The sequence below is a fragment of the Protopterus annectens genome, chromosome 1.part1, assembly GCF_019279795.1.
Source record: "Protopterus annectens isolate FY-2018-M chromosome 1.part1, PAN1.0, whole genome shotgun sequence".
In the NCBI taxonomy this organism is placed as follows: Eukaryota; Metazoa; Chordata; order Ceratodontiformes; family Protopteridae; genus Protopterus; species Protopterus annectens.
Window position 1 is genome coordinate 531,403,863 of NC_056726.1, and position 21,404 is coordinate 531,425,266.

Below are 21,404 nucleotides of genomic sequence, written 5' to 3' on the forward strand. Positions count from 1 at the left end.
GTGGCTGCCTTGGTCACTTTGGATTTCAGTGGGAATCCCATATGTCACACATAATTTATTCAATCCTTTTAACACTGCTTGCTGGTTTGCCTTTTTGCATGGGGACACCATTAATAATCCTGAATAAGTGTCCACCATCGTCAGGCAGTATTGCTGATTTTGATCCAGTGGTAAAGGACCAATAAAGTCTATCTGCCAGATTTGTGCTGGGCGGCTGCCTCTGTGAATGTGTCCGCATGCTTCTGCTTGCAGTTGCTTCTGTTTATTTCTTTGACAGATTTCACACTGCTTTATAACGTCCGTAGTTATTTCCTTATTCAACTGCATACCATGCCTCCGTGCCCATTCTATTGTCGCATCTCTTCCCAAATGCCCACTCCGATCATGGGCCCATTTTGCCATACTAGCACTTTCGGCTTTCTGTTCAGTAACACGTACTGCGGCCATCTTATCTACCTGCTGGTTATGCCTCCTTTCATTTGTTACAAGTGATGCATGGGCATCTACATGTCCAACACTGATTTTGCATTGTTGAGCTTTTTCCCAAATCCGTTGCCAATCTTCTGAACCTCCCCATAGAGGTCTACCATGGATCTTCCAATCCTGTTGCTGCCAGGCAGGTAACCAGGTTGTCAATCCCTTATAAACTGCCCAGCTGTCAGTATAGATGTACGCTTCATCCTCAGGTGATAAACTATCGATGACCAGGGCAACAGCTCGTAATTCTGCCTGATTATTTGAACCGGCAGTACCTTTCACAAATAACACAGTTTCTGTTCGTGGGCAATAAGCCACTGCAGTCCAGGTCCTACCATTTGATCCAATTTTGGCAGAACCATCAGTAAACCACGCAAATTTCTGTTTTTCTGCATCTAAATTATCAAATGGTAATGCTTCAATTATTGGAGACTGTGGAAGCTCATGTCGCTGTTGTTCTATCGCATCAGCATCATCCAGAATTACCAGTCCAGCCAACTGTTGTTGTACCTGAGACACTCCAGGCACGATGTTGGCCCTTTCCTGTAAATACCACTTCCACTTTTGTACGGTCGAAGATTGTGCTATCAGGGTTTTCATCAAAGTATTGTCTCGTAACCACCCCTGGATTGGGTAGTCTATCTTAACTGTCCCTGTTTGTTGTTTAGTTATTCCTTCCACATGAATCAATGCTGTGTACACCGCCAGTACATGCTGCTCAAGGGGGCTATATCTCACCTGCTCCAGTCAGGGATTTGGACCAAAATCCCAAGGGTCTCTTTTTCCCAGTGTCATCCTTCTGCCACAGCCCCCAAGACATACCATTATTGGCAACTGTTACTTCAAGGACAAAAGGTTGTTGTGGATCAATTGGGCCCAGCCCCACGCTCTGCTGTAGAGCCTTTTTTGCTTCTTCAAAAGCCGTTTGTTGCTTGGGACCCCACTGAAAGTCACATTTTTTCCTAGTTACATAGTGAATGGGTCGCAAAATCAGTCCAAGGTGAGGTACAAATGCTCTCCAAAAGCCCATTGCTCCCAAAAAGGCCTGTGCCTGCTGTTTCATTTTCGGGACTGCAATTTTCTGGATACTCTCCAGTGCTGCTGCAGGAATTTCCCTTTTTGCTCCATTCCAAATCATACCAAGGAATTTTAATGATGTCCCTTGTTGTGTTTTATTCTCATTTATAGCCCACCCTCTGTTCTGAAGGTGCTGAACTAGTTTTTAGTGCGATATCTACATCAGATTTTTCTCCAGTAATCATTATGTCATCAATGTAATGAAAAATAGTCACTTTGTCCAGCTGTAACTTGGCTAGGTCTCTAGCCACTAGTCCATGACACAGGGTAGGGCTGTGCAGATATCCTTGAGGTAACACTTGGAAGGTATACTGCCTCCCCTCCCAGGTAAAAGCGAATTGGGCTCTGCTTTCTTCTGCTATCGGAATGGAGAAGAAGGCATTTGCTAAGTCCAAAACTGCATGATATGGTCCAGCAGAGGAAGACAATCTTTCCACGATCGTAACAATGTCTGGAACAGCTGCCGCTAAGGGTGGGGCCACCTTGTTCAGACCTCGATAATCTACAGTCATTCGCCATGATCCATCAGGTTTCCTTACTGGCCACACCGGACTGTTGAATGGACTCACTGTTGGCTCAAGTATGCCAACCCGAAGCAGTTCTTGGATCGTCTCAGCAATCCCAGCGTGCCCACCTGGGATACGATATTGTTTGATGTTCACTATTGTTTTAGGCGTGGGAATACAAAGCGGTTCCCACTTAGCATTGCCTCGAACTACAGCCTTAACTACGTTGACTGAACAATGCCGCACTCCAAACCTAAATGGCCCTACAGTGGTTTCAAAGTTCTACCCTTTAACACATCTATTCCTAAAATGTGTTCAGGTACTGGAGCTATCACTGTTTCAATGTAAATGGGAATACCATCCCCAAAAGCTATCTTAATCTTGGTTTTGGTACCTAGTGTCTTTGCCCCTCCATAACCATCAATTTCTACATACTGTCCACGAAATCTACGGGGGTTGCCTGCAAAAATGGTTACTTCTGATCCTGTGTCGGTACGTAAGGGCGTCGGTCCCCAGGTGTAATTGCTCGTACTGTACCCCTAGCTACTGGGGACCCGCCCTCTAGTCAATTTGTCTCTGTTTTTTCGACCGGGGTTCTCCATCCCTTTCCTCCCCAGTCTCTCTCATCATTAAATTCCCCCTTTTGCCATTGTGCTAGCTCCTCATCAGTAGGAATGTCAGGATATAATTGATTCCATCCTACCTTCCCTTCAGTGGTACTCCTGGTTGGACTTCTTGTAGGGGTTTGCTTTTTACTTTCAGAACTTGAACCTTTTTCTTTTTGTTTTTGCTTCCACTTTTTATATAATTCTTCAGTAGCTATCCCATCTATTTCCGCAGCTTCAACCCCCCACCTTAACAGATCCAGAAACATTTGCTTTCTTGTAACTTTCTCTCCAGATTTATCTTTTGATCTCTCCACATTTGCCTTTCTCGCTCTTCTCTGTTCTTTTTCTTCCACTAATTCTGCCATTTGATTTAGAGTGGCTATTACGTCCCATATCTGCTGACCTACACAGCCTGCCAGGGCGGCCATCAGCTGCCCTTTCCACCACTGTGGTGCGTTATTGATCAATTTGCTCCTCATATTGCTAGTCATAATTTGTGCATCTGGTCCTCTCAGAAGCACTAATACCTCATCCCTCAATTCCATTGAGTAAACGGTAGCCAACATAGCCATTTCTCTTAACTGCTGTATTGCTTTTGCTATTGTTTTCCAAGGCTTATGTTCATCAGCCACTGCTGTAGCATTGGGCCAAGTAGCGCGGAAAGCCGAGGCTAACCACACCACCAGTGTATTCACCTGGGAATCACCATGATCTACATTGTTTACTATTTGCTTTAAACGCGGGTGAAACACCAGACATGCACATTGGTGCATCTCTTCAGCATTTAGAGACACCGCTTCTCCCCCTGTGTCCCAAACCCGAAGAAACCATGCTAAAACAGTTTCCCCTGGCCTTTGCTTATAGATTTGGATTATATTCAATAATTCAGCTTGAGTATAACTCCGCACCTCAACCCATTGTTGTGGCGCTGCCCCCCCAGTCCACTGTCCCTTTTTCCCAATAACTGGGCGCGCCTCCACTGTAAACCCCAGATCCTGCCGACTATGCCAAGTGTACTAGTCCGTTACTTCAAAATCTGAGGTTAATACAGGAATAGAAATGACACAAGACACCAAGGCTCCAACTTATTAATTTATTAAGCAAAACTTTTCTGAATGTACAGTAAAGCTAATACTAAATAAACAGAAAGACTAGTAAATCATGTACTTACAAGCATATGCATAAACAAAATCACCTTTGCCACTGATAGGGAAACTTCAAATCCTATCCAGTGCAGCTATCTGTTCAGTCAAGGCAAGGCCGACACTGGCGAAATGTCTCTAAGCTCAGTTCAGGCTGGTGCTGTGATCAAATCCGGATGCTGATGATGATTTTCATCTTAGCCTTTGAGCTTTTATAGTCTTTTTTGAGTTGACAGAATATTGTAGAAAGATCTGACGTTACAGGCTCATCATGAGTTGATGGAATATTTTAGAAAATTACAGATCATTTCCTAAGTTGTAAACAAGTCTCGTAATGTCTGGTCTTGTGCCCTACTTCCCTTTTTCAAAGAACAGTTAGCTCACAATCTTGTGATATAGTTCCTCTTTGAAATCCCCACATTCTGGTAAACATCTTTTAAGCTGATAAACAACTTATAGGTTAACAAAAGTTCAGTAATACCAGTAATCAGTGAGCAAGGCCTGCTCTTAAGCATATTGTATTGCTACAATATTAGCAGCATATAGTGATGTAGTGGCATATCAAGAACTAGCAATAATCAATCTAGCAATAATTAAACATACACAGTGATATGTGGCTCGAGGCATAGCAAAAACTGGTAGGCTGTGTGGATCTGTCACAGGAGCAATGCATTAGAGGCTAGTCACACTCAGTAAATTTCAAATGCCGTATTTTGGCAACCAGCTGATGTCAGCCAATGTGTTATACACCTTTGGGGAAGGAGTCCTCCAGTAATCCCCATGGTGCATCCTATAACAGCTCCATGCTGTAGTGTGTTATAGATGTGTGTTAGGGGTTCTATACCCACACATGTCAGTTGTGGATGTTTTGTGTGTGTTCCACTGTGTAGGGAGCAATGCATTTTAGGCTACTCACACTCAGTACATGTCAAATGCCCTACTTTGGCAATCCTGCTGATGTCAGCCAATGTGATATACACCTTTGGGGAAGGAGTACTTCAGTAATCACTATGGCATGTACTATAACTGAGTAGTGCTGTAGTGTAATAAATTAGTAAGGTAGGGGTTCTACTCCTTGACATGACAGGTGTGTGTGCGTGTGTGTTTGTACCTCGTATCCTATATGGAGGTGGGTGTGCGTGTGACACCTGGGCCCAATGTGTAGCGGATTTTGCAAATTTCTTATATGGTGGCCTAGTACATATCACAATGTCCACTGTACAGGGATAACAGCTGTGAAATAGCCGAGAGGCTTGGGTGCATATCCATACCCATACATGTGACATCAAGGCCAGGCTATCACAGCAACCCCAGTATTACCCAGAGCACACTCCCAACCCATGTCTCATACACACACACACACACACACACACACACACACACACACACACCGAGGCAACAGCCAATATGTGTGTAGTACACTGCATATTGATGACTGATAGTAACTATGGTGTGAATGCAGTGGCCTACAGGGCCATGGCACCCTGTCCATCTGTACAATAGGCACATAATTGCAGACAGTGCATCTTCAGTATGTTTCTCACTGGACTCTGTGGTTCCATCAAATGTGATCCACAAAGGACATACCTTGCATTACACACATGCCCTGTATGGACAGGTGCCACTGACACCAGGGAATACCTGTAGCATGCTATCAGTGTAGGTGCAGGGTCAACTGCTGTCCATTACTTGGCGCCCGCCACATGAGGGCGGGACTGCCACATCTGATGATAACATTCTGTGTACACAACATGGGCCAGACAAACCAGGTGCACTTCCACATACCACTGTAAATGAATGTGGGACGTGCGCACACCCCAAGCATTATCCATGTCGTGGCGTATAGAACACATACATGGCAAGCATTGCACAGCACTGGCCATGCACAATAGTAACCCAGGTGACTGGATGGTGAATACTATACCCTCCTGTGGGTCATTTGGGACACTACACCTCCTAAGCCATAATGCAGACCATTCTCATGTGGCCTGATGCCAAGGTATACTCCTCACCTAGCCTTGTACAGCTGTCTGGCACTGTCAAACACTACACACCCGTGAAGCAATGCACACATGCACGCCGGTACTAGCACCCTGTGTCTGTGTGTGTGGTGTATGATGCTTCCAACCACATTCACACCCAGTACCACCCCCATTGGCATACTGAAGCATGCTCTCTAATGTCAGACACCGTCACATACACTTTGACCATAGAACCCCAGAATAATCCCTGTGGGCCAATTGATACCTATGCATTACTGTATTGTGGCAAAGTAACTAGTTAGGAAGTGTATTCGTTACCCTGCCAAATGTGGCAATGTGTATGAGTCCCTTAGAGAGTGTGGCTGTGTTGACGCTGACACCTGTTCATGTGGACAGGCTCGTGTGCTACACCTACTGTATCGCAACAGTGTTGCAGATGTCACTCACCAGCACATATACATCTGGACAGCTCACCAACATGTAAGCTATGTGGCGCATGCAATAACTACATACACGTGATAGCTATGCATAGTCAGTCAGGTGTTTGAAACCCCATACTGGTAGTTGTGTGACACAAACATGCTTAAGTTTTACTCACCCACAGCTTCCCTGACATACCTTGTCTCGGTCTGTCCCTCTCACACCCTCTCTGGTGGATGTGGGATGTACACTTGCTTTGCTAGGCAGCAGCTTGTGTTTTGTAAGTGATGGTCATGATCAGCTGATGGCCTCTGCACCAATTGCAGTCCTCCTCTAGCTGAGTGCATGTGGAACAGCTGTGGTAACATTCCCATAGCCAACTGCATGGAAACACACTCAGTATCTAGGAACATCATGTTGGTATTGGCCCTTTACATCCACTGTGGGCAGGAACTAGATCTGTTGTTTGGCGAACAGCATCTCAGATGGATTGGGGATTTACCTCTAACAACTTACTTTGTGGAAACAGGGCAACACACAGGAAGGGGATGTGCCTGACCTGACTACAGACTGCAGGTGCTGCTATACTGCATGTGGTGGAGTAATGTTGATTTAACAGTGTGTGTGTGTGTGTGTGTGTGTGTGTGTGTGTGTGTGTGTGTGTGTGTGTGTGTGGATATGGCTGTTTTACATGTTGTAATACCTGCCATGTCAGTCCTATGTTTATGAGGAATCTGCATCTGCAGACTGGCAGTGTGTTGTGCCCTTGGTGTCATGTGTTACCCACAGAGCACGTATCTGTGAACTGCAGAAGGTAGTGTGAGGATTGCAGTCTGTAGATGGTGAAAGCCGTGGCAGTTACTGACTTCATATCTCGCATAGGACACGTGTTGCAACAAACCCTGTTATGACAGTACATATATGAGGTTATCACAGCAACATGTCAATATTGGCCCTGTGTATGTGTTTCCAGCCACAACTCTGTCGACCTTTGTACATATATCGTGCATTAAGAGGTGCATATGTGCTGTACACCATCATTAGTGTCATCATATATGATAACAAGCCAGTGAGATATCAGAACGCTACACATGTTATGTACAGTACGGGTAATATTTGACAACATTAGCAGGACATTCCATGGTCGTTTGTACAGTACTGAGGTCTGTGTAACTATAGTGAAAGTTGACAGAGTGTGTATTGTGAACATGTTCTTTAGCCTGTGTACAGACTGTGGTAGATGTCACTGTTATAGGTCCCGTCCTATCTGATGTTACATGCTGCTCCACTATATGTTACCGTATTGGTTTACATGTTTGTAGGGCCATACACACATATGTCCCATACCAAAGACAGACAGCAGACCACACCGTGTAGCAGCCCAATATATGTAGGGTTAGTCTGAGTGGCACATATGAAGATGGTGTTGAACAGATAGTCCATATACTGTACTTTTATGCTAGCTTACCATATGTGGCTGTGGCTGTGTTCACATTGGATTTGGTTATGCACCTTCACACAGGTGTATCTCACCCTGTGGTGTGACATGCCGGCAGAGCCTGCTATATATGCAGGTACATGTGCATTTCCCCATAGGAGATGTTGGCCAGTGTTGAGCCGGTCTGCCTGTAGCTTGCACAGTGCATTGTTACATGTCTAGCAGCTTAGTGTACTTATCCAGTGAGATGTCATGTGGAGATACTTGCTGGATGTACTGCTTCTGGGTCTCCCTTAACAGTCATGTATTTCAGACAGAGCAGTGGGATGCTGTACAGATGTATGTCAATATCTAGTGGGTAGTATGTGGCCATGGCACCCCTGTACCAGCGTTTTTTATGTGTCAGGCCAGGCAGGGGTGTGCGAATGCATAACCTATGGTGGCATATGTATACCAGTCGTTGTGTTATACCCATCTACATGGCTGTTAACATCCATATTGTCATGCATGGTGCACATGTTTAGCACTAAGGGGTTCTATGTATACCTCCGGACTGCAAAGAGTGTTTCAGAATGTCCACATATATTGGCCAATACCTGTGCTGCAGTCCAAGGGGGCATTACTTGCCAGCAGTGGTACTTTACCAGGATGTCCTTAAGATGTCTTTCAGTAGCCAATGACACACATGTGGAAAGCAGATGTGACCTCCCACACACACACCATGTCTGTGAAGACAATCCCACTTACAGTAGCAATAGTCTACCAATATACCTGCTATACATACCTGACATCCACTTGCACTACAACATTGGGACTATAGGGGCTGGGAAAGGTCTACACTCCTTATCCAGGACATATGGTGAGAACATCTGTACATATAATCATCCATATGATTACACATATACATATCGACAGATATAGATGGGTATGTATATGTATATAGATATACATATACACACCCAGATATATACATATACAGAGCAATATATGTCTACACATATACAGATAGTGATACATATGCACATATACATATGGATATCTACAGATATATCGACAGTAGTAGGTATATCGGTATAGATATGTATGCACATATATCCATAGATATATGTATATATGGATCTACCTCACTTGGTCGACATTTCATATGGTCGAATATTCATTTGGTCGACAGTTCATTTGATTGACAAGCATTTTAAGTGGGGGGCTTCACCCCCACACCCCCCAATGTGGGGGGCTGTGCCCCCCACATCCCCCCTAACTATATATATCAACTCCAGGGTTGCACAACATTGGGGAAGGGGGCAAATGCTTGTCGATCAAATGAAATGTCGACCAAATGAACTGTCAATCAAATGAAATGTCGACCAAGTCAGGTAGACCCATATATATATATATATATATATATATATATATATATATATATATATATACCAACATAACTAGGCATATCTGTACACATAGGATGTGCATACATATATAGCTATATACACATAGCTATATGTACATATACGTATACCTATATATACACATATATATAGATATGTACGTATGTGTACATATCTATACATATATGCATACATATGTACATACGAAGAGGTGTACATATGGCCATATATATGTAGCACTATACAGATGTGTATAGACGTATGTATGTGTATACCTATGTATGTACATGTAGACATCTATACACCTATATGTATACAACCATATACCTGTCATGAGTAAACATCACGGTTGTGTATACCCTCCCACATGTATCCCACCATATGTATCTGCTATGTGTGCATTATGATAAAACAACATATGTGATGCAGCAGTCATATTAATGACCAGGACTACACAATCTAGGACGTAAAGGCAAGTGTTCAGTACTACTCAGTTTGGGTAATGAGAGCTATATTGGTAACAACAGCTGTTCCCACAGTGGTCATGGCATAGTGGTCATGTGTTGTGACTTCAATGTAAAGGGCCCTGAGTTCATGACCTGCAAGGGCTGCTCATTTTGTTGCTGTTCAGAACAAGGTCTGTTGTATACAGAGTGGTTAAGGCAGTGTTTGTGCAATTTAGGTCACACACGTCAGTATCACGACATTGCTAGGTAGGGGTCTAGTCCCAGTGTTGGCAAGTAACAGTGTGCATGTATGTGGATGGGTCTACATCAGGTTGCAGGGTATACACGCCTCAGCAGGCCACCTGTCCATGTGGCACAGGCAATACCCGGTTTAATAACCTGTGAAATGTGTTCGACTGTACCCCAGATATGTCAGTGCCATGGTGTCCGCACAGTGACATACTCCGTTGTGCAATATGACCGCGCACCATCCTCGTGCTGACACATGTACACCTACAACACAATTGCATAACAATTTAGAGACCACAACTAAGCAGTGTTACTAACAGCTAGATGGCATCATTGTTGGATGGCTACACTACCTGCCAAATATGCCTCACACTCTACACCCTACAACATGTTACACTGCAGGACTGTGGTACACTGGTGTACAGTCACAGTGTGCATCAGAACCATATCAGCCTGTCCCTGTATCGATGGTATGGATGACAGGGATGAGGCACAGGTATCATCATATGCACAGGGCATCCTTGTGCTGACACATGTACACCTAGAACACAATTGCATATCAGTTTAGAGACCACAACCAAGCAGTGTTACTAACAGCTAGATGGCAACATTGCTGGATGGCTACACTACCTGCCAAATATGCCTCACACTCTACACCCTACAACATGTTACACTTCAGGACTGTGATACACTGGGTGTACAGTCACCGTGTGCATCAGAACCATATCAGCCTGTCCCTGCATCGATGGTATGGATGATAGGGATGGGGCACAGGTATATGCACAGGGTGTGTTGTTGGTCTGCCAGAGGCCGAGGGTGGGCCATACATTTGACACCATGTGTGTGGATGAGGGGTGTACTCTGGGGAGCTGGCTGAGGTGATGTGTGTGTAGGTGTGAGGTTGCCCTAGGTGTGTTGGCATAGTGTGTGGTTATGCATGCACACAATTCTGCCTTGTGGCTGCCCTACACAGGTGTTTATGGACAGCTGCAGACCATACCTGGCAGGGTGTGCAGTTCACTGCCTCCGGCCATGGACAAGTGGACTGTGCCTGCTAGGGGTTCCGCGGGCATGTGCAGGTACAGGAGTTGAAGTGCTACTCTCACCTGCTGATGACATTTGTCCGCTGGTACCACATCCCTCTTGGGACTGGCCAGGACCACGTGCACATGGCCTGTTGTGGTGAAGACAGCACACCCCATGCACTGCCGGGGCTGCTACTGCCACTACGGCAGCCCCTTGGTGTCCTAGCACACCCACGTTGAGTGCCAGCTGTTGGTGTTGCTGGGCCACATCGACACGGGCGTCGCTGCATCCCCACCACATGTCGAAGCACAGACACACCACTGATGATGAGGGCCATCATCTCATCATGCCATCTATCTGCTTGCTCATTAGAAGCACGGATGGCAGCCTCCACTTCACGGAGGTTGTCACCTACAGTTGTGAGTGCAGCCCTCTGAAGCCTAAGGCCCTGTCTGGTGTAATGTTCAATACGTGCCTGCGCTGCCATTACAGCCTGGAACATGCTTTTACTGGTTTCAGCTATGTTGCCTGTGCCAGGGGCATGATATGCAGCGGCCCTACCACGAGCACCCTGGGACATCCGCCTATGTGGCAACCTGCTGAACATCCAGCTATGCCTGCTGCGACTGGACACAGTTGGCATGGTTACCACACTTTTCCGTGCACTGCCACTGAATGCAAGCTGTCCCTCTGCTATGGCCACTAGTGCTGGGGTGTGTATAGGCACTGTAACTGTGTGTGGGGGTGAGGTGGCTAAAAGGGGGATGTCAAATGTTGGCGCAGTGTCGGACCCTGACAACCCCACCTGTGCCTCACCATTATCATCATCATCATCGGTGTCTGTATGGACACCTACATCAGATTGGGTGCAGGAGGGACCCTGACCCACCTCACCACCTGTGGGGAAACAATAACCGCACTTTAAAACCTGTACAGCAGTGCTTAACAGTACACACACACAGACACACACACACATCTCCATACTATCTACCTGTTCATGGCTTTACAGACAGCCCCACATATATGTCCATGTGTTACCCCATCCTGCATCACACTTGTTAACATACACACATTGCTACCACTCATTAACATCACAGTCGTCTAAATGCCCACACAAGCAGACACAACACAAGGCCTGTTGCTACATTACCTGCCTGACTTGTGTGTAGTGGAGTAGTATGGCCTCAATGCTGTCATTTGGTATGCACCCTCTGTATGGTCGGAATGATGTGCATGGCCCCTATATGTGTGAGCTACTATATTGTACCCATAATAGCTCCCACTGGTGTGTCATGTGTATGTAATGCTCAGTACATGCCGAATATGCTGCTCGTCGGCCCATCATGTGTCAGCTGTAATATGTGGATACACTCCCTGGTGTTGACTATTACTTCCCCAATTTATCTGTAGAGCTGCATAAGTGGGCTGTAGATAACCTCTCTGCTGACAGCAATATTAAGACCTGGGGTCTACATTCCCTCTGGATGCCTGATCCAAGCTACAGGCCATATTATACTATTTGCTGTCCTGTGAGTACATGACAGGTATTCCTGGTGTGCACTGTGGCACTCCATGTCCATGTACTGCATGGCCCCAAAGGGGGGTACAGCCATATGAACACCCCACATTCACACATATGCATACATGGCCACACACACAAACACACATGCATACACACTTCATACATGCATCTACCTCCCACCACTTCACCAGAGTGACCCTGTAGGCAAACTAACCACCAGGATGCACACACACACACACACACACACACACACACACACACACACACACACACACACACACACACACACACACACACACAGTCCTCCAATTACCCATCTGCCAACATGCAGAACATATGGTACAGAACAGCATGCAGTTCAGCTGTACTCACACCATACTAGCAGCGGTATACATGTGTATGATGCATGTGCTGTGACTAGGTGATGCCCCTTCCCCTGGATACCTCTGCACTCATGTACACATTATTGCTGCGCACCTGTTCTGCACCCTGCCATGTACTGTGCACCACAACTCACAGATGTCCAACCCATTGCGGAATGTGTAGTACTGTGTCAGTTATGCCAGCTGTACCTCTCACAGCCCTTATGTGTTTCATCAACACATACCTGGGATGATATGTGGACTGTTGTCATTGGTGAATCCTGGATGCCTGATGTACAGCTGTCAACATCAGCAGACCATGTATGGCCACTGCAGAAATGCTTACACTGACAACCATCAGAGCATACCGTGGCTATGGGGGGGGGGGATACACACCTTTATTGCTTTTACACACACATCCTTGATCTGGCATGGGGCCACAGCACTGCAGATCTTAGCTGTACACACACCCGGTATGTAACATATGTCCTGTACATTCACATGCAGTGTCTACAGATTGTGTTAGGTGTGCGGCTGATGACCACAATGCATACACAACTTGTGGGGATGTGTGTGCACACCTTTATCATGACAGTTTATCACACCTCTTGTGTGTATTACAGCAGTCACTGCTCATGGCAGGGGTATACCAGCGTGGGCCTTCCGCGATTGCCAGTGTATTTTCAGAGTACCCTACACATGTCCCCCTATTCTGCATGATTGCAAGGTCCACTCATGTGCACATCCCATGGTGTTCACACAATGCCGTCACTATTGCAGTGTGGGTAGGGTTACAGCTGCCACAGGTCCTGGACCTGACTATATGCAGCTAGAGCCATTCCTACCATCCTTAGGATCCCTGCTGCAGTGCACTGGTGTTTCATGCTGAGACACCCCCCCCAGCATTTATGCAGATGCATGACAGGTAAGCCCTATACATATGTGTCAGCTTGCAGTGTTCCATACACTGCACACCACTTGTTGCAGCTTAGACCCAGCTGATAATGTGGACTACTGTAATGCTGTATGCCATAGTGTATCTCAGCAGTAGTTGGCATTACCCTATAGGTATGTACACTGGTGTTGCACTGTATATGGGTGTTGTCCAGAACATGTCACTACTGTAGGCCATGTCTACCAACAGTATGCTACCCCCTGTGGACATTCCGCAATGACAGGATGTTAGTTGTCATGCAGGTGTGTGACATACCCTTTCAATACCCCATCATGTTCATCCCTGTGAGACCATGCATTTCACAGCAACAATACATGCACATGTACAGCATGCATTCAGGGTAGGTGTGTTAGATGTGTGCATGGAATATAACATCACCATTATATGTCCAGTGTGTTGGCATGCATCTACATAAGACATATTCACCAGCTTCAGGCTGTTGCCTTGCTGTTACCCCAGAGGCACCTACATAAGTGGGTGAGAGATGCAACATCAGTGGCCACACCTGTGGCACTGTTACAGGCTGGGTGCAGTACTACCATACATCAACCGTAAATTCACACAATACTACCGCATCTGGACACCTGTTTATCACTACAATGCAGCAACACAATATTTGTATGACATATCAGATATTCATGATCTACCTGTACCACTGCAGATATTTGCATAACAGTGGTCTACTGATGTGCCCTGTGTCCTTACCTGTATGCTCCTCGGCTGTTGTGTGGGTGACACCCACCTCCACGAAGGGGTCCAGTGGTTGATGGTGTTCAGGATGGGCAGGTGCCACGAGGCTGGCCAGGAGCTCCTCCACACGTGTCGGGGGGATGAATGGCATGCCCTCCATGGCAAGGTGATCCCCCCGGACTACGGCAGCACGCCGATGGGCATTGTGAAGCAGGTCGCTGCAATGATGCCGGACCTGCTCATAACTGCGGCTATGCAGGCTGACATCATTGGCCCTGTGGACGAGATCATTCCACAGGGCGGTCTGCTCCTGCTGTTATTGTGCTGCCCTGCCAAACAGGACCTGGTAGTGCAGAACCAGGTGGTTTATGATTACATCATTTTCCGCGGAATACGCCGGCAACCTGATGTGTGCCATCGTGCCTGAAAAACATGAGGATGGGAACAGGTCTGAGCAACTCATATGGCAAGTTCATAATACACATCTCTGTCACACACCCCCACCATATCAGCTTCAACAGACTATACACACAACTCATTAGGTATGGCTACAGCTTAACTACTGTTTGGACAGATTGTGTAGTGCCACACCTTCTACTATGTGACTGTAGCCATGTCCCCTGTGTGGAGACTAAAATTGTTGGCCTGTTACAGACTATTCACTTGCATGCCATTGTCAGGGCCACTATGGTTACATATATGCCAGCGGTATGGCTGCCCTAAGATTGCTGCACATCTGACAGTCTGTGTTATGGGGGGGGGGGTTCTATGCATGCTATTGGACATGTACCAGGATTGTGTAGACTATTACTATCAACATATGTACTATGACAGTGACACAATAACATGTATATGTTCCATTGGCCAACTGATCCACCTCTCCACACCCATCTGACCAAGATACCTGGCCACATCACATGAGTGTGCCAACCCTGGGCCTCCTTGTGTACTGTTACAGCAATACCATCAGGTGGAACCACCCAGGGGATGTTGGCCCACCTCCCTCAGGGTACACACCAACATGTTCCTGTCCCCTGAGCTCAGGCCTAGGGTCTGTTCCATACCAGGCTCCACAGACACATGAGGGATGTGCTACATCAGTCTGAGGCACCCAGTACACATTCACTTGGCCAACATGCTCCACCTGCTCAGCCACCAGACCTGGCACCTTCAGGATGTGGACTGCTGTTGTGAGTGACAGTTGGTGGGAGCCTTGTTCCCATTGTGCCCATATTTGGGACCATGGGGCATCCACATCACGGACCACACACAACATCTACTGTGTTTACCCACCATGTGTCACATACCACCCCTGTAGACTGTCCTCTATATCTACCAATCCTGACCAACTCCACGTGTGTATCTGCCATACTTCCCCATATTCCCATTGCATACTTCACAGACGGGGACATTGTGGTGCTAGGATGGGACTAACTTGTGACATACTCATCCATGGTGCACACACTGCCAGCTGTAGATATGTCTGTATTGCTATGTGTGCTGCTGCCTCACACATAGCACATACTCTGGTAGTGATATAGGGGCATGTCTTTCCATACATATCTGTTTGTGTGTGTGTTTGTACAGATGTAGACATTTGCATATCAGTATTTATCTATATGTGTGTAGATATATGTGACTTCATATATATGTGCACATATATATGTCTACACATGGGTATATGTATATTTCTGGGCATACATGCTGATATACATTTGTCCTTAAATATTAAATCTGTGACATATGTACACATATGCATACCTATATGTGGGACACATTCAGACATCAGCTCCACAATCTCACGACACCTCCCTGCACAGCTGCACTGTTCTGCCTTTCTACAACATAGACAGGTGCTACATATGGACACGGCCTGACATTGGTGGGGTATATGTGGGACCTGTTTGCAGGTAACTCTGTTATACACCTATGGCATTCCGCCATGCTACATTACAGATTCACGTGGGTATCCTGCCAGTGGTGGTCCGTGGCTCCCACATGTCCATCATACTGGCATTACTTCCACCACTGGCTATTGGCCACATCATATGCATATTCCCCATTACACAACACATACTATGATGGCTTACATCCTGTCTGTCAGTGCTGACATGCACAGTTAAAAGCTATGGCCCTCTACCTACAGAGACAAACACTATTGTCCATAGCAGTTCAGTTGACCATCATTGCAACAACACCTGCTGGCACATATGACACATTCCATATCATCTATCACAGTACTATGGACCAGGTACTACATTCAAAGACATGTACATATACTTCACATACCTGCTGTGGGAAGTATGTATTACTGACTGGCAGCTGCGTAGCTGGGTGCATTTTCAGCTGTTAATGTTCTTTGCATTTTTTATTCCCATTTTTTTTCCTGCTTATGTTCTCTATCATGTGACTGGATTGAGCTGTTTGGGGTAGATTGCAGCCTGGCTTTAGTAGGTGATGCACTTGATCAGGTGATGGCCTCTGCACCAATCAGTGTCATGCACTTGCTAACTGCATGCAGCTTGCTGTGTAGTACTTCCAATTACCACTGTCATGGCAACCAGCTACTATAAATCATCACATCATATGGGCGTGGTCCCTTTACCTTTCCTGTTGGATGGACATCCTTCCTGTGTGTGGGCACCAGTGTTACAGACAGCAGGTAGTAGTACCTCTTCCAGGGGAACCAGCACACATAGGCCAGCTACATATTTGTAGGAGGTTCCAGAACTACAGACAGAGTGTGAGTAGAGTTGTGTTATGCTTTGTATAGTATTGGTGTTACAGGGTGTGTGTGTATGTGTGTATGTGTGTGTTTGTGTGTGTGTGTGTGTGTGTGTGTGTGTGTGTGTGTGTGTGTGTGTGTGTGTGTGTGTGTGTGTGTACATACTAGTTTACCTTGGAATGCAGTCTGTCTGCATAGCTCTCAACTGTGGGCCTATCCTGTTCGTGGCCAGAGGTGTGCCTATCATGTTTTGTCTGTCCATCACACAGGTCCTGTGTCAGATATGTCACTGGCAGTGTGTGTGTTGAGTGCTATCAGTACATGGCTACATTCATTTATGTTTCTAACCTCAATTCCCTGGCTAAGGGTAGGTTGCAGACTATCCCGTAACACCAACAACTTTCTTAGTGTATGGTAATAGTTTCCTCACATATGGGCTTGTGTTTCAGCCTCTGTCCTCCACCTACATACCAAGCTTTGCACATATGACATGCTGTCAGGGGCTGTTCTGTAGTGGGCTGTGTGCATATCACCCTGCCATTGCTGCCATCAGTCCACTGCGGTTGTATCCCCCCACACATACAGTGGTGCTGGGGCCTTGTATGTGTGGGCTACACTAAAACAATACATGTGTGCCCTTATGCACTCCAGAGGCCGGTGTATGTAACAGTGGCATATGGGGCTGTAGTATTGAGTCTGGGGGGGTGCACCATAACTGACCTAGGCTGTTACAAAATGTGGGGGTATCAGGAGTGAGCTGCCTTAAGGTATCCACATGTACAGTACTGTATATTTCACTTATATTTACATTACTGACATATATTGGGTTAATGCAGGCCTATTGCCTCCTGCCATACAAGACTGTTCTGTTTGTCAGTGTGCTTGTGATGGTGTCCGTTATGCCTTGTTATGTAACTGTTACATCCCATTTGGCCAACTGAAGTCTTCAACAGCTAGTGAATTTGTACAGAGTGTAGACAGAGGCTGCTAAACTATACACCTATAGTACACACTGTTGATTGTTTGGTATCCTGTGGCCCTGTCTGTCTTTACTATTGTACAACATGAAGGCATTGGCCTGGACATTGACAGTTGTGAACCTTTCCAGACTACTGTCTTAGTATCACTGTTTCAAAGTTACATTACTCTGTTTATATGGATGTCAGTGTCTGCACAGCTATATGACATGGCATGTAGAACTGTAATAGTACACAAATAAAGGTTTTCCATTTCTGCAAACCTGTGTGTGGTGTTTTTTCTATGACCTCTCTGAGGGTACATGTTGCAGGCAACAATTGTAATTGTATGGGTGGCCCATACAGTGTCCAGTTGTTAAGGTGTGAACTGTAGGCATAGTGGCTGTTCCATATTGTGTGCACCTTCTACATATGTATCTTACAGTACATATCTCTGCATGTGTCTGGGTAGTCACATGTGTATCTCTCTCTCTCTCTCTCTCTATATATATATATATATATATATATATATATATATATATATATATATATATATATATATATATATATATATATGTATATGGATATCTGTATCTGCATATATGTGTCTGTGTATATGTATCCTGGGGATGTTGATAGCTTCCATATTTAAAAATTTCTATGGGAGACACACTGTACTGCATGATATGTTACCAATACCAGCCTGACATCATACAGGTGGGTTGTAGTACTGTTTACATGTTGTGCACATGTCATGTCAGGTCCTGCTTATGGGATCTGTAACACTTCAGTGTATTGCAGGGCGGACGTGTTTGGCGGTGGTGGGGGTTATGCCTATTCGTACATGAAGTATATTGTTTGGGGCATCTCAACCCCATTAACGGTGCATGTGGACATATTTGTATTTGTCAATCTACCATTGCTATCTACAGATGTGTGGCCATATATATATATATATGTATATATTTCTATGGATATATATATATATATATATATATATATATATATATAGATAGCTACATCTATTGATATGTTGTATCTGTTTAGATATTAATATATTTACTCACACACATACATTTACATGTTGGAATACATTCTCTGTACTGTTGAATGACTGGGCTGGTTGATATGTTTTGAATACATCAGGGTTATGTATATCTGATATGGCTTAGTGGTGAATCACTTTGGCTGTGGTGTGTAGGGTTCTGTGTTCGAGTCTAGCAGAGGCTGTTTATTTTGTTGCTGGGCAGAACAAGGGCCGTTGGATACAGAGTGGTTAAGGCACTATTCAGCAGTTGTTAGCGGGTTTGCATGGAGGAAAGCACTGCTAACCTGCCATTACATCTGCTTACAGGGTGTTAGCTTCAGATTTGCTTAACCAGTGTAGGCATTGCTTATCACTGTGCAAATGGGCTTAAGGCCGCTTCCTAGTGCTTACATATGCTTACTATTGCTTATTTGTGCTTAAACCTGCTTACTAGTGCCTTATTCAGTCTGACACTGATATGTCACATGTGCATTTCTTGCAGTACTCCAGTTCATATATATATAAATGTTATTTAGTGGGTTCCGCAACAAAACTATTAGTTATAACGTGCTTTGCCATGTAAAATAGATTGTGCTACAGTGGGACTCAAACTGGGAATGCCTTCTCATTAGGCGGATGCTCTGCCCACTACACTATTGCTGTGCTGCTTCATTTGCATATATCTTCCATAATGTCATACCCATGGTTCCTTCCCCCACCCCCGAGCACCACGTACACAGCAACCATCCATTCTCCAGTTGCTAGCCCAGCCATACCACACCTCCACACATTGCCCTCTCTCCACGTCTCGGTACTCATCCAGTATACTGTCTCGACCCAAGCGTCTTCAGGCTCTTCATCCATTTAGTCCATGTACATATGAGCCTTGCCTTTTTCATCTTCCAAGACATGTGTAAACATCGGAGAGACTCACAATGTTTGGTTCATCCTGCCAGGGACGGACCTGTTTTTGTGTCAAGATTAGACTTAGCTGGTCTACACTGTTTTTCCCACTGGTAGCATCCTGCCAGGGGTTTGAGAAGCAGCAGTTTGCTCACACACCTGCCCAGCCTCATCTCCCGGTTCCGCAGAACCGACGTCCCAGGTTTGACATTCTGAGCATGAAGCACTCCCACACTCCCCCTCGACATGCACCATATTTTATTATTCTCTTAACTATTATGCAAGACTACTGTTCTCACAGTATGATTGGACAGGCACTGTTTTTATGATACACATATAATGCTCAAAATACTGTATTTGAGCAATGTACAAATGGTTGCTCGTATCAATCTACATAATTACATACATTTCCTATACTGTTGAATGACTGTGCTGGATGATATGTTTGTGATAACAGCAGCTGTATGTGTATCTGCCATGGCTTAGTGGTAACTCACTTTGACTATAGTTTGCAGGGTCTGGGGTTTGCAACTTGGGAGTGCAGATTATTTTGTTGCTGGGCAGGACAGGAGCTGTTGGATACAGAGTTACTAAGGCACTTTTAAGCAATTGTAAGCAGGTTTGCACGAGGGTAAGCAATGCTAGCCTCAGGTTACAGCTTCTTACACTCAGTTTCTACATTGCTTAACCAGTGTAGGCATTCCTTACCGCCGTGCAAACTGGCTTAAACCCACTTACTGCTGCTTAAAAGTGCTTACTCCCACTTACCCCCGCACTAATTTATTTTACATTTGTTGACCAGGAAAATCCGACTGGATGCTTGTCTATTTTCAGCGGAGGCCCGGGGAGAAAAGATCCACAGTAAAAATCAGCTAATCATTACAAGTTATACAGAGGTGTTCACATTCATGGAGAGTAACAGATTTAACATAGCTACGTAACATATTATTCATGCTTAGTTTAAGTTAACATATAGGTATTATTCTTGCTTAGTTCAAGTTTACATGTCAGGTATGAAGGTTGACTAAGGTCAGTTTAAGGTGAAGTTAGATTCCAGTTTAACAGTGCTGGATAGAATACACTCAGGTATTCAGGTTAAGATTTAATTATTCCACACCTGTGTGGTAGAGTAGAAGAGAATAGTGAAGGTGTAGGTAGGTAGGTAGGTAGGTAGAGGGGGAGAAATTGTATATTAGGTTGTGGGAATAACTGGTAGGGGAGCAATAGGGAAGGTTTAAAGGATGTTGGGATATGCATGAGAGGCAGGAAAAAGAGGTGTTAGTTTCAGTAGTTGATGCAGGGGTATAGAGTGTAAGGTGGGGGGGGTTTAGCAAGATGGTGAGCATTTGCAGTTCCAAGAGTGCTTGAGGTGTTCCTTCAAGTGTTTTTTAAATGTGTCCTTTGAGACAGCTGACGTAACAGATGTGGGTAGGGAGTTCCAGATTTTGCCAATATAGTTGGGGAAGAGGGTGTCACCTAATTTTAACTTTAAATTTTAAAAGAAAAGA